Source organism: Carassius gibelio, chromosome B1, assembly GCF_023724105.1.
Source record: "Carassius gibelio isolate Cgi1373 ecotype wild population from Czech Republic chromosome B1, carGib1.2-hapl.c, whole genome shotgun sequence".
Lineage (NCBI taxonomy): Eukaryota > Metazoa > Chordata > Actinopteri > Cypriniformes > Cyprinidae > Carassius > Carassius gibelio.
Window position 1 is genome coordinate 33,968,147 of NC_068396.1, and position 15,671 is coordinate 33,983,817.

A 15,671-nucleotide genomic window follows, 5' to 3' on the forward strand; every position below is an offset into this window, starting at 1 on the left:
AAACAAATAAATATGCATACATTTTACAATTAAATATTGTAATGTTGAAAATGTCTGAAAACCTTAGATTTTACGGTATTATTTGAGTAAAACTACATCTTTTTGGGTTGTGCACATTGGAATTCACAGTATAAATCTGTAGATTTTTAAGCAAACAAAAAAATAAATTTTTACAGAAGCAAGATGTTAAAAAATAGGGTCCACCGTAATAATACAACCAGTAAATACCATTTTAAAAAAGCAAATATCAGCAGTAAAAGACAATAAAATTGATAGTATTTTTTATTTTTAAATTCAGATACTGATATACAGATTAAAAGTTAGGCCTGCAGTAGTTTCTCCATTTAACCTCCCAGTAACAGCGTCTGGTCAGACTGTCTTTACTATGAACCTCCAGATCATCTGGATACGGCTGCTTCTCTTACACATGAATCCTCTTGCAGTTACTCTCAAAGAGAAAAGGGTTTGTGTGAGATAACAGGCATCTGAACACAAATGTAGAGAGCAGTTACACAAAAGTGTTGTTGTTAAACTCTGAAAAAGTGTATATGTGTGTGTATTTAAACATACCCTGAGTAATCTCCAAATCTTGGCCAGTTTTTTTACATCCAGTCTTCTGCCAGAGTTTCTCCCGCCAAATAGTGTTTTGCGCACAAATCAAATGCTCCGCCTCCACTCAGACGATTTTGCGGCTCGATTGGACATCACTGTCACTATGGTTACAGATGATTTTCAATTGGCATCAATTCTCTGTAGAAAGATAGAAAGATATTATAGTTAAAGTGTAGTAAGCAAAGTTTTTTTTTTTTTTTTTTTTTTTTTTGGCATATTGATTATTTGTATAACCACAGTTAGTGTAATAAATGATTAGTGTAGTAAAACCATTAGTTTTCGTAAGGGTTTTAAATATAATTAAGCTTATAATTGTGCATTTGATTTGATCAATCAACAAGGAAGTTAGGAGTATTTTCTGAATATTTATTATGTGGGTTTTGTTTATTTTTAATAGAGTTTAAAAACAGTTACGTCAAATTAGTTCAGACTTAGCTCAAAAAAGTCAGAGAGGTTTCATTTTTTGTTTCTTCGCAGTTCACCTTGATACTTTATCTTTATAGCCATATACCTGTTTTCCCATGTTGATACTACTTGTTCAGGTAACTGAAACCTTCAAGATCTGCTCAAGTGTATTTTTATAGCGCCCTCATGTGGCATTTTGCTAAGCTCCTTTATCAATTTCAAAGTATATAAAAATAATGATATATCAAGGTAACTATACTGCTATAACATGTTATGGTTTATTCATGTTTTAGTAGTCATACAGTGTATATACAGCAGCAATATTATCTGTACAATGTTCTGTGTAAACAGTTTCAGAAAGCTGTATTCAAAAGGAAATTACAATCCTGTTAAATGTTTCCATCAAAGAATCAAGTAAACAGTATCCATACGTTATTGTCTATTATCTGTGTTTGAGAAGTTTGATAATGAAAATAATTGTAGGCGTATCATTAGTAAATCACTAGTGAAACTGAAATCTCTCAGGAAGACTTTAGTCACCTGATCATGGTTTGAATGAAAGTATTTGACTGGTGTCAGGAGGAGCTGCACCACTTTGACTCTGTGCAGTTCAGAGAGAAGACGCAGGAGAAACACAAGAGACGACAGTAACAATGACTTCAACACATACAGGTCTATGGAGAAAATCTGCTTCAAATATCACAAAATGTTATTTTCATTTTTACATTTAAAATACATTTTAATTTAGTAAATTGTATTAACTCATGTAAATATAATAATACAACTGATATTTAAGTAATAGTGTGCAAGTTTGAGTCTTTGACTTTAAAACAATAATATGACAATATATTTTTTTGTGATCGTCTCACTTCAACAATAATCTTTGAATATTAAAATGTTTAGTTGTTTTTGCACTTAAGTATCATCAACAGTAATTAGTATACATAAAATGCTTTTTCTATTTTAAGTGTGTTTATGTCAGTTATAATACTTTATACATGGAAACAGTACATACTGTATATGCAAACGGATAGAGAGTCATGCAAAATAAAGAAAATGAGTGAGAGACATGTAAGAGAAGAAATGGCTCAAAGAGCTATTCATGTGACAATTATATTGAGTATAAAAAGAAGACCCCCTCCCCCCAAAAAAGGTAAATGAATGAATGAATGAATTTGTCAAACAATCTAGAGATTTGCACCAAACATGTCCAATAACTTTTCATGCCAATAATTTTGTTGACAGTAGTATTTCTGCTTTAAATAAAGATGAAAGATTAAAAGATGATCACTGGAATGTTTTTAATCTAAATGTAACTTTTCATTTAATTCACAGAACTGTATGAATGCAAATTTGTGTTACATATTAACTTTTTTTGTATTTCTTTGTAGGGTATGATCTGAGGATCGTTCTTCTGGGTAAAACTGGATCAGGAAAAAGTGCAACAGGAAACACTATACTAGGAAGAAAAGCCTTTGAAATTGATTATTTTATCAAATCTACCAATACATTGTGTGAGAAACAGGTAGGAGTGGTTGGTGGAAAGACCATCTCAATAGTTGACACTCCAGGACTGTTTAACACAGCTATGGATAAACAAGAAGTGAAGGCTGAAATAGAGAAGTCTATAGAGATGTCCTCTCCTGGTCCTCATGTGTTTCTGCTGGTGCTAAAGCTGGGAGTGAGATTCACAAAAGAGGAGAGAGACACGGTGAAATGGATTCAGGAGAACTTTGGAGAAGAAGCTTTGCATCGTACCATCGTTCTATTCACTCACGCTGATCTGCTGAAGGGAAAACCTCTCGACGAGTACATGAGCAAAAGTGAACATTTAATGGAAGTAGTTAGAAGCTGTGCTGGCGGATATCATTCATTCAATAATGAGGACAGAAACAATCAAGATCAGGTCACAGAACTGCTGAAGAAGATCAACTCAACGATGAAGAAAAATGAAATACAGTTTTACGATGTTTAAAACCACTCAGATGAAGAAGGAAGGAAAATGGGCAAAGACGTGCAGTTGCAGGGCTTGGGATTGGATTTCTAGGAGCAGTTACAATAGTAGGCATCATATCTGCTAACATAGCAGCTGCAGGAAGTGCAAAAGCAACTTCAGAAGAAGCAGCATTAAAAGCTATAGATACACTGTAAAACCCGATAAGTAAACTTAACTCAAACTGTTTGAGTAAACAGATTACCTTGATTTAAACCATGTAAGTTTTAAAACTTTGCTTTCAAGTAATTAAGTGATTAACTAAGTGCTGATTGAGAATTAGTGATGAACAGCTGCTGTTAACAAACAGAATCACTGAAGAAAAGAGAAACACAAGAACTACTACAACTGACTTCAGACACAGACGAAATCAACTGAAATAAAATACATGAAATCTCTCAAGATCTGATTAAACAACCTCACAAACAGCATCACCAGCTCCACTTATTAATAACCAGACTGACTTTATTTCTGTCAGACGTCTACAGAAGATCTTATTGAGAATGAACTAAGGTTTAGATGTTGATTTATTGTTTCATTTGAAGTAACCATGTTAGAGATCAGTGTTTGCTTTAGTTGGGCTCTTGACCCTTGATTTCTGTCTTAGTCTTTTCTCTGACTGTTATAACTGTGTGTTTCTAAAACATATTTGTTGTAACTCAAAAGTCCAGAAGAAATGCTGTCAGGTGTTCACCTGTACCTAGGTGATGGTTGTTATAATTTATATAGGTGATGATAATTATTCATTATTATTCACAATTTTTGATCCGTACAGAGTAGTGATGGGATTTATGGCTCTTTGAGGGGATCCGGATCTTCGCGATCCGTTCCTTTCAAAGAGCCGTTCAAAAGAATGGCTCTTTTGGCTCTTTTTAAATATTTAGTCAGTTTTAAGAAGCCAGCTTGGGAGCATCTCAGTTTATCCTGGAAATAATCACTGGGAGGTATTATGAGGTGAGATTTGTAGTCAAATAATTAAAGCTCAGATATCACACACCAATATCTGAGTTTGAATTATTCTGAAATATTGATTATTACCTCATTTCTCATGTGTCGACTATATTCCATAGGGTTGCACAAATCCCTCTGCTTAGACAGTGACATGATCATTATTTTGATTTACCTTTAGTACAAAGTGTGTGTGTGTGTGTGTGTAAAACTACGTTGACTTATGTTATTCATACAATACCTACTCACAAATAAACATAAAAAACAAAGCCGGCTGCAATGAATTTCTGTGCAAAACAGCTTTTACTACAAACATTTCCACACAAGAACATTATCACACAAGAACATTTTGATAGAAAACTAATTTTTTTTTTAAGTAGATAAAATTAGAATAAATAAAATGGAAATGTCTACATACTACATACTATTACTACTGTAAACTTTGCAAATAGGACATCAGCCCCTTCAAGTCAATGAACAATAACAAAGTGGGCTGCAATGAATGTCTGTGGAAAACAGCTTTTAGTGAAACATTTCTATACAAGTACAGTATCACAAAAGAACATTTTTAATGATTTTAAAATAAGTTTTAAATGAACACAAAATGCAATGTAAATGAATGCACAACTAATAACTAATATCATCACGCTATAAAGGGTTGGCCTGCGCTGGGTGCGCCCCTCCCCCTATAACTGTTCTGTCTCCTGGCGGAGCTCATTTGTATGAACACGCATAGGAAAAAAGAACGATAGAAAGAACAGCTCCTCTCCAGTCGCGACTCGGCTCCCATCGTTCATGTTTATGAGCCGTTCAAAAGAATCGGTTCGTTCGCGAACGTCACAACTCTATTACAGAGTCTAATCTCTGATGAAATAGATGTGTAATTAGTGGAAATAGATCTAGTAAAAATGACACTAAGAGCCAGTGGTTCTGTGATATTCAGTTAATATAAAAATTTCATAAACATTTTGAACACATACATTTTTCTTCTATGCCAGTAGTTGGTCAAAAACAGACATCAATAATCAGAATATGAACCTCTACAATGGTGACAAAAAAACATGCTGCAATGCATGCTGGGTACTATTGTAGTACAAAACTCATCCATGGCTCCCAGCATGCTCTGCAGCATTTTTTTTATGGTCACCATTGTTGAGGTTCATAATCCGATTATTGATGTCTGTGTGTGACTAATTGACTCCATAGAAGACCAAACTGTTTGGAAAGTCTTTGTATTAACTGATTATCACAGAACCACTGGCTCTTAGAATCACTTTTACTATAATCAATTTAATTACACAACACTTATTTCATCAGCGATTAGACTCCTAGCAGTTCAATAGTTGATGATTCTCGTCACCTATATAAAGTATAACAACCTACACCTAGGTACAGGTTAACACCTGACAGCATTTCTTCTGGACTTTTGAGTTACAACAAATGTGTTTTAGAAACACACAGTTATAACAGCCAGAGAAAAGACTAAGACAGAAGTCAAGGGTCAAGAGCCCAACTAAAGCAGACACTGATCTCTAACATGGTTACTTCAAATGAAACAATAAATCAACATCTAAACCTTAGTTCATTCTCAATAAGATCTTCTGTAGACGTCTGACAGAAATAAAGTCTGTCTGGTTATTAATAAGTGGAGCTGGTGATGCTGTTTGTGGGGTTGTTTAATCAGATCTTGAGAGATTTCATGTATTTTATTTCAGTTGATTTCATCTAAGTCTGTGTCTGAAGTCAGTTGTAGTAGTTCTTGTGTTTCTCTTTTCTTCAGTGATTCTGTTTGTTAACAGCAGCTGTTCATCACTAATTCTCAATCAGTACTTAGTTAATCACTTAATTACTTAATTGCAATATATATCTTCTTTCAGTGAACTCAACTGAATTAAGTTCAGAGTACTCATAACTGTTAGTTTTTTCAACTTAAATGGTTTAAGGCAATAAGTTTCCTCAAACGGTTTGAGTTAACAACTTGTCAGGTTTGAGTGAGGCTGTGTCTGAAGTCAGCTGTTGTTCCTTTCTCTCTTTTCTTCAGTAATTCTGTTTGTTAACAGCAGGTGTTCATCACTAAAGCTCAATTAATCACTTAATCACTTAATTGCAATGTATATCTTCTTTCAATGAACTCAACTGAATTAAGTTCAGAGTACTCGTAACTGTTAGTTTTTTCAACTTAAATGGTTTAAGGCAATCAGTTTACTCAAACGATTTGAGTTAAGTTAACTTGTCGGGTTTTACAGTGTAAAGTTTTAGCTGCTATAGAAAAAGCAGTGGAAACTACAGGAGAAACAGTTACAAATAAAGCAGTAGCAGCTGTAGAAAAAGCAGCAGAAGAAGCTGCAGAAAATGCAATAATGACTTCAAAAGAAGTAGGGGTAGAATCTTTAGAAAGGGCTTTATCTGCTATAGAAAAAACAGTAGAAGCAACAGGAGAAGCAGTTACAAAAAAAGCAGTAGCAGCTGTAGAACAAGCAGTAAAAACTGCAGGAGAAACAGTTTCCAAAAAAAGCAGTAGCAGCCGTAGAAAAAGCAGTAGAAACTGCAGGAGAAGCAATTACGAAAAAAGCAGCAGCAACAGTAGAATATGTAGTAGAAACTGCAGCAGAAGCAGGTACAAAAGAAGTTGCAGCAACTGCGGAAAAAACAGTTAAAATTGCAGGAGAAAAAGTTACAAAAAAAACAATAGCAATGGTAGAAAAAACAGCACAAATCGCCGGAGAAGAAGTTACAAAGAAAGCAAAAGAAACAGTAGAAACAGCAGGAGAAGCAGTTACAAACACAGCAGTAGCAGCTGTAGAAAGTTCAGCAGGGACAGCAAAAGGAGTAGTTACAGGTCTGTCAGCAGTAGCAGCAGCAGCAGCGGCCCGATCTGCAGCAGCCGCAGGGAAAGTGGCCTCATCTGGAAGAGTAACGATAGTAACTGCTGTAGCTGCAGCATTTGGAGGAGCACTAATATCAGCACTTATATCAGCACTGAAACAGTAAAACTACATGTAGTGCTTAAGTGTTAAATTAAGAACCTTCAGGGCTGTACTGTAATTTTTTTTCTACCTTTTGGAGCTCCAACTGCACCTTTACTAAATGTAAATAATAGTTTTGTTTGAAGTAACTATTTTGATGATTAGCATTTGCTTTAGTTGGCTCTTGATGCTTGACTTTTTCTCTGGCTGCTAACAGAGCACTTAGAAAACACATGTTGTGGTAAAGAAATCCAAAGTCAGCTGAGCAAACGCATCTCTCAATAACAGGGAAAGTCAGCATTAACCTGAGCTAAACCTGAGAAACAGTTTATGACAGAAATAAAGTCAGTCTGCACAGCAACATCTCCAGTGTTAATTTAACACTCTGAGTGTGGAGTCTGTGGACTCATATAAACTCTGAGGCAGTGTTAAAAGTAAAACACTGAAGCATAGTTGAAGTTAATGAGATAATTAAGAAATTAATTGGGTCATGACTGACCATTATTGAAGACACCTGATGTTAACAAGCAGACTCACCAAACGAGTGCTAATTGCTAACTGAATGCGTGAGTTCAGGTTACTTTAGTGTACACATAAATTAAGTGGGGAAAAAGAGATAGCTATCCAGCATTTTTGGCACAATATGACATGTTTTAAAAAGTTAGTTCTACATAAAGAAATAATTCTTTAGTTAAGACACACAGACATCAAGGATCAGCGTGAGCATCACAACAATGGTGACCATCAAAAAAAGCATTTTGTAGCCAATAAAACTCATCCATGGCTCCCATCATGCATTGCGGCATGAATAAATTATGAGCTGAACTGTCTTTTTAACTTTTTATTCTAACTATATTTTATTTTTGGTGTTTTTATGTGAATTTTTAGTATCTAGTTTTGTGATGTTCAGAGTAGATCTGTTTATCTGGATATGCTCTTTGTCACCGTTGTTGAGATTCATACATTGAGATTCTTGTTATCTGTGTGTGCCTAAAATAAAGATTCTTTAATAAAAATAAAAAAAAATTATAATTCAGAATCACTATCAAGAGATGCCTACAAAATGTATAGAAAATGCAGACGCTTTCATTGTGGAATCAAAGCTGTTACAATCAATAATGGAAGTTTTATTTAGAGAAAACACTGTAAATTAGTTCAGTAAATCAGGTCAAACGACGATTACATTAAAACATAATCATCACTACCCGATGACTTTTGCGCTTGACTTGCAAAACAAATTTGAAAATTAAAAAGCCACAAGCCAAGATCACTACTAAAGCAAACACTGATCACTATAATGGTGACACACAAATTGTGATTTTCTCGTTTGGTGAGTCTGCTTGTTAACATCAGGTGTCTTCAATAATGGTCAATCATCACCCAATTAATTTCTTAATTATCTCATTAACTTCAACTCTGCTTCAGTGTTTTACTTTTAACACTGCTTCAGAGTTTATATGAGTCCACAGACTCCACACTCAGAGTGTTAAATTAACACTGGAGATTTTGCTGTGTGGTTAATAATGAGTGTGTCTGGTGATGCTGTTTGTGGATTTGTTTGATCATTCTCCACTATGAACGTCAGATATTTAATGTCTTTTATTTGCAGTTGATATGTTCCAATGGCTGACATCAGATCACTTATTTTTGCAGTTAGTTGTTAACTGGAACATGATTGTAATATAAGAACTATGAAAATAAAACAATTATTTATTTGTTTGAACTAAGAAAATAAGTCAAGGTTAAACACACATGAACTTTGGGACTGAAATAAATAAAAAAAAAACTGAGTGGCACATCCCAAAAGAAACTATGGTCACAAGTTGTGTAATTTCAATTGGAGTTCAGTGAAATGAATGACCATAGTTAGTGAACGATGCTTGGAAATGCACCCTGATCAGTTACTGTGGTGGTAGATGTCACTGAATACTTACAGTAAGGATGGTTTCATTGTAAATTTCTGTTTGTGTTAACAAAATAAAAACAGTTTTTTTTTTCAGTTGCCTTATTCCTTTCTCTTTCTCTGTGAGTCAACAATTAGGTGAGGGGTGTTGTAGTGTATTTACACACTGACAAAAATCGCACTAAGTTCAAACAAATTAGAGGGAACATGTCTGCAATTATCAGAAATATGTTTTAAAAAACAATGAGAATTAGACAACATTAGGATATCAGTACATAAGTTGAGCAAAAGCTTGGCACAAATTCTAGCTTTTTAAGCATTTTAACTACATGGAAGTATTTAATATGTAAAAGTTTGTGAATTTATTATCAGCAGGATTAACAAGCACTGAGTATTCAATTTCAAACATAATTTAATTCGGACGATAAACTGTTTGATAATTACATTCACCTAGCCATGTTGCTAGCAAATAAATTCCATGAGATTTGAGTTAAAGTGACTATTTAGCTTTAGTTTAGGATGTTGCTAGCATGTTTCTAGCATGATTAGCATGTTGCTAGCATGTTTCTAGCATGATTAGCATGTTGTTAACATGTCGCTAGTATGCTTCTAGCATAATTAACATGTTGCTAGCATGTGGCAAACATTTGGATAACATGATTAGCATGTTGCTAGTATGTCGCTAGCATGATTAGCATTTTGTTAGCTTGTCGCTAGCATGTTTCTAGCATGATTAGCATGTTGCTAGCATGTTTATAGTATGGTAGTTTAATTGAGTCTAGGGCTTCAGGGAGTTTAGATTTGAATCTTTGGCTTGTGCACTAATGGGCCACTGTAGTCTTGGCTAAATTTGAGCTCTCTGCAATGTAAGTCTATGGGGTTTTTATGATTTTTAATATTAATTTTTAAGAAAACTGAAAGTCAAATCAATATCTGAAAAGATATAGCACAACAAGTCAGAACAGTCTGAAAGTCTGACCCGAGTTTGAAGCTTGTAGATTTAAAGCTCTAGGAGGAGTTAGAGTTGAACATTTTGGGTCAGAAGAAGAAGAGGAGGAAGAAGAAGAACAAGAACAAGAAGTTTAAATAGGATTTCAGTAAATTGGCTTTCTCAAGCCAACTTAATAAAATGAATGATTCTCCATAGTAATAAAAAAAAATCTCTTCCAAACAACACTCCAAGATCTATATAGCTCTCTGCAAAGCCACATATCACTATGTACTGATGATATTAACAATTGGATCAGGTGCGCAACTGGCACAAGGGACGGGGGGGACATGACCCCCCCAGATTTATAGTAACCAGATCCGTCCCCCTCACTTTCTCAATTAAAGGTTCTATTGGTAAACAGAGGATTAATCCGAGTTTCCGCGATTTACATTAGACCCGGCCCGCTGCTCCTTTAAACCTGTACTAACTAAACGATTTTTGAAACACGCTTTTGACCGCTGTGTCTGACCGAGTCCCAAAACACACTTGTAGCCAATCAGCGGTAAGGGGGCGTGTGTTGTCCTGATAGTGAGAAGAGAGCGGCGCGCTCAATTTGAGTGCACAGGACGCATATTACATTACATTTACATTTAGCCATTTAGCTGACGCTTTTATTGAGAGGCGCATAAAAAAGAGGGGTTACAATCAAGGTAGGACCCGCGTAAATATCGGAGCAGCTTTCCAGAGGTGGAGAGAGACTCAGGGATTGGAAGGGCTTGAATCGGTCGCCGAGGTTTATTTGTTTCTTTTTGATAGGTGAATAATGATTTTGCGTTGTTTCACAAAACGTATCCATGTTGGCTTTTGTTTGAATATGCTTGTGCGTAATCTTCACTTGTTTCCGCGATCTTTGTTGCCATGATTGCGTATGGACGTGTGGGGTTAAGATTTCAAAATAGGGGTGATGCATGGTGGCCGAGAGAGCTCAACTTCACAAAAAGTGCTGAAAATACTCAACACAATGAAATACAAAAAAAGCTACAAATGCTCACAACACAAACAAATACAGAAACACTCTGCAAATATTTCCCCAACAAATATATATATATATATATATATTTTTTTTTGAGTATTCTTGACCATTTTTATGACCATATTTGTACAAATACCATGGTTAAACTCTGGTTATAGTAGTAAATCCATGGTTAATTTGTTAATTATTACAGTAACGATTTTTTGTTTGCTTTTTTATGTAATGAATGTATTTACTAATTAATTCATTTCAATAGTAAAACCACAGGCTATGGTTAGTTTTTGTAAGGTAAGCTGTAAAAATAAATTAGCCAGCTTACATAACCTTTCACAGTTACAGTAATGGTGTATTTAGTCAGCTTATTTAGGCTAATAATATCCATTAAAAAGCTAAGGAATCGTATGACCAGGATTGTTAAAATAAACAAAATATATTTTTTCAGAGCAAACATTTATAAATTATGTCCCAGTCACAATTTTCACTTTATGCTCGTTTTCACTCAATATCCTGTTAATCTTGAGTACATATAGAGTAGTACTGCATCCTTCATAAATCCAAAAAGTCTTTAGTTTAATTATATTCATAAGAGAAAGGTAGTCTGTACCGATTTTTCCCGGAAAAACACGACCGGCTGGAGGCGTGACGTGTGGGCGGAGCTAAAGAATCACAAGCGCGAATAGGCTTTTGCGTTGAGAGGATGTGGAAGCTGTGACATTACCGTGAGGGAAAACCCATCATCCAAAACAAACCATGGCTTACAGTCAGATTCAGCCGTTTATTTATGATCCAGAATCAGATCCAGAGGCTGAAACTGAACGAAAGCAGCAGCAGCAACGACTCGCTCCGAGCAGGGCTCGAACCCGGGTCTCTGGCATGGGAGGGGACGCACTTACAAGGAGGCAGAGATATTTGAAGCAGTTTTACTCACCGCCTGCGTTTCCAACACACGATCGTGACCCTTTTTCCATGGGATTGCATCATCCTTAAGAAATAAACGATACGCAAATCCGTCGTCAAACTGGGCCTTGTGAACAAGCATCTTCGAAATGCAGGGAACAAACAAAAACACTTGCACAACTCTGTTGATGCTCTGTAAAAATAAACTCTATCCACTGGTCCCTTAATGCTGTTTTTTTTGGTAATCTGTGCAGGGTTGTCTTGCCCTGGCAACCAAAAACACACTTCTTTTGTGACTTTTCGCGACGCTCTCCCTCTGATCAGTGAATCGCTCTGATCAGTGAAATGTCTGTGCTGCTCAGCCTCGCTATACAGGAGCGCGAGTTCTTCTGGCAGAAGTGCCTCAGGACCCATATAAGAAAATTCCGTCCCATCTAACGTCACACAGAGCCATACTCGAAAAAAACTTTCCGAAACTTGTGACAAACCGGAAGGAGTATTTTGGGAACAAAAATACTCCTTCAAACGTACAACTTAATTTTTGAAACTTAGTCCATGTTTAGCATGGGAATCCAACTCTTTAACAGTGTAAAAAACTCAGTATGCATGAAATAGCATTTCACCCCCCCTTTAAATATTTCCGATGTGGTCTGTGTTTTTGCAGCACATTTATTTATTTGTTTGTATTGTGAGTATTTGCACCACGTGTTGTCAAACTGATGAAGATGTTTTCATAATTTACAGGTATTTTTGTCATTTGCAGCATGTTTAGCTCTCGGCCACCATAGCAGGTCCTGTTGGGGTATGGGTGTGTTTGTTTTGGGGCTAAAGTATAGGTTCAGGGCAGATGCAGGCTGAAGCACAATAATAGTCTAACCATTACTTTACCCAAATTCTCACTACACACTGTTCTGTTGTCAATAAACACACATGACGATGGTGCTTCCACTGACGTTTACGTTCTCTGTGTGTGTATTGCTATGACTCCTGACCCAGGGGTCCTACGAGGAGCTGGTAGCTGCCTCAACTGTGCCTGTAGCGGTAACCATAGTGATCTTATACAGGTGCATCTAAAAAAAATTGAATGTCATGGAAAAGTTCTTTATTTTTTGTAATTTAATTCAAATAAGCAAACTTTCTAATATTCTAGATTCATAGACTGAAAATATTTCTGACTGAAATATTTCAATAGTTCTTTTGTTTTAATTCTGATGGTGACTTACAGCTTAGAAAACTGAAAAGTAGGAAACTTTTAAAGAAAAAGAAAAATTAAAATCCAAAGTATGTTTAATTATGCACTCAATACTTGGTTGGGGCTTCAGTGTGGCGTGGCATGAAGGCGATCAGTCTGTGGCACTGCTGAGGCGTTACTGAAGACCAGGTTGCTTTGATAGAGGCCTTCAGCTCCTCTGTATTGTTTGTCAGATGTTACTTCTCTTCCTCTTCACAATACCCCATAGATTCTCTGTGAAGTTCAGGTCAGGTGAGTTGGCTGGCCAATCAAGCACACTAATATCATGGTCAGCAAACCACTTGGAAGTGTTTTTTTCACTGTGAAATGCTAAATTTACTTTCATCTGAAAAGAGGACTGTGGATCACAACAGTCCAGTTCTTTTTCTCCTTACCCCAGGTGAGATGTAGCTTTGAAGCTGTAGCTTTTTTCCTGAAGATGTGTGGTGACTCTTGATGCACTGACTCCGGCTTCAGTCCACTCCTTGTGACACTCCTGTAATGTTTCTTATTTCAATGAAGAAACTGTTTGTAATTAAACTTATCTTTTAATTCACTTTCAGGTTGCGAGCAGGAACAGCAACAACACACATGTCATGATCTAACTCTCTGTCAGTCTATATCACAGGTAAGTATAATAATACTGACACCTAGTGGTTAGTTTCTATATATACAACTATACTATCACTACATCCCCTTTCCATTAGACATAAAGAACAAGTTATTACAACTAATGACTTCTAGATTATCTAACCACTAAGTAAGCACTGTACACATTATACAGGATGTATAGTATCAAATAACAATCTCCAGAATTATTTGCTTTACAATCACAGTAACAATAATCAACTGATTACATTTTCTTTTATCTTTTCTTTTATGAACATTCTAATGCTTCTGATCTGTTTAAGCAATATTCAGAGGTTCAGTCTATCAGGAGGCTTTACTGTGCGATTGGATCTTCTCAGCACAGGTGAATGCACTTCTTTAGCTTGCTCATTGTGATGCAGTACTGGAAGTGTTTCAGATGTTGACTCTGCACAGTCAGTGTCACCTGTATGTGTATTCTCTACTGTATTCTCTAATGTCTCTTTTGTTTTTAGCAGACTCCTCCGGTTTCTCCTCAGGATCTGACCATCTTCTGTCCTGACAGTGTAAGACCTTGGCTTCACCTCCTCCAGGACTGTGGCTCTTTTAGTCCAGGTATTGGAATCCTCAAGTCTTACTGTGTCATTATTGGAGAGTGGCTCTAAGCTTTTTGATGCCTTGTCATAGTTTGTTTTTTGTCTCAGTTTCAGGTGCTTTTGTTTTCTTTTCAGGTACTTTCTCTTGTTTTCTGTTGCTAAGAATGGAAGTGTGGTTTGTAACCTGTGCCCCATCAGTATTTCAGCAGGAGACACACCGTGTTCTAGTGGAGAAGCACGGTAATTCAGCAGAGCTAAATAAGGATCTGATTGACTGTCCACTGCTTTCTTGAGTAGTAGTTTCACAATGTGAACTCCTTTCTCTGCCTTTCCGTTTGACTGCGGATATAATGGGCTGGATGTCACGTGTTGAAACCCATATTCCTCAGCAAACTTCTGGAAGTCCCTTCCACTGTAGCATGGTCCATTATCACTGCAAACCACCTGCGGAATGCCGTGTCTCGCAAAGATGGATTTCATGTGTGTTATCACACAAGCAGAAGATGTACTGGATAGCAACGCAATCTCTGGGTAATTTGACAGATAGTCTATCACCAGCAAATAGTTTCTTCCGTTCAGAAAGAATAAGTCAGTCCCAACTTTCTGCCATGGTTCATCCGGTGGATCAGTGATGATCATTGGATCCTTTTGTTGCTTAGCATGATACTTCAAGCACGTATCACAGGTTGACACCATCTTGTCGATGTCTGCATTTATTCTGAGCCAGTAGATTGCAGTTCTAGCCCGTCTTTTACATTTCTCGGCCCCAAGGTGTCCCTCGTGCAGTTTTTTTAACATCTCCTGTCGCAGTGACTGAGGGATAATGATCCTGTCTTTTCTCAGCAGAAATCCCTTAACGACACTCAACTCTGTTCTGATGTTGTAGTACTGAGCACATTTTCCTCTAGGCCAACCTTCATTCAGATGTTTGATGACCAATTGCAGACATTTATCTTTTCCAGAACTCCGTTTGAGTTTTGTGTCTGTGACTGGAAGAGCTTCAGCTACCATGTTCACATGCTGAGTCACTTCAGCCTCTGTGGAACTTTCACATTTTCCACTCTGTTCCACAGCTCTGGACAGAGCGTCCGCCAGAACTAGATGCTTCCCTTGAGTGTACATTAGCTCCATATCATACCTCTGCAGTCGCATCATCAGTCGCTGGATTCTTGGAGACATTTGGTTCAAGTTCTTTTTAATGATGGCAATTAATGGTTTGTGATCTGTCTCTGCCACAAATGTCGGTAAGCCGTACACATAGCCGTGAAATTTCTCCAATCCATACACTAAGCCCAGGCACTCTTTTTCAATCTGTGCATAGCGACGTTCCGTCGGAGTCATCGTTCTCGAGGCATATGCGACTGGCCTCCAATTCTCTCCATCTGCCTGCAGTAGAACTGCACCTATTCCTTCTTTGGATGCATCCGTCGAGATCTTTGTCTTCTTTGTCGGGTCAAAGAACGTCAGAACAGGCTCTGTGGTAAGGAGAGTCTTCAGTCGTCCCCATTCTTGTTCATGATCAGCTGTCCATCTGAACTCGCCTTTATCACACAACAGTTCTCTCACAT

The 15,671-nt window shown here is 36.8% G+C and overlaps 1 long non-coding RNA gene and 1 pseudogene across 1 annotated transcript; both read left to right on the top strand.

Moving 5' to 3' along the window:
• Nucleotides 1-1,670: 1,670 nt before the first annotated feature.
• The window catches only part of LOC127948396 (GTPase IMAP family member 8-like), a 76,077-nt pseudogene continuing 62,076 nt past the window's right edge, over nucleotides 1,671-15,671 (top strand).
• On the top strand, nucleotides 13,423-14,439 carry LOC127949587 (uncharacterized). The gene is made up of 3 exons (XR_008152384.1): nucleotides 13,423-13,547; nucleotides 13,831-13,892; nucleotides 14,023-14,439. It is a non-coding gene; the product is annotated as an uncharacterized LOC127949587 (long non-coding RNA).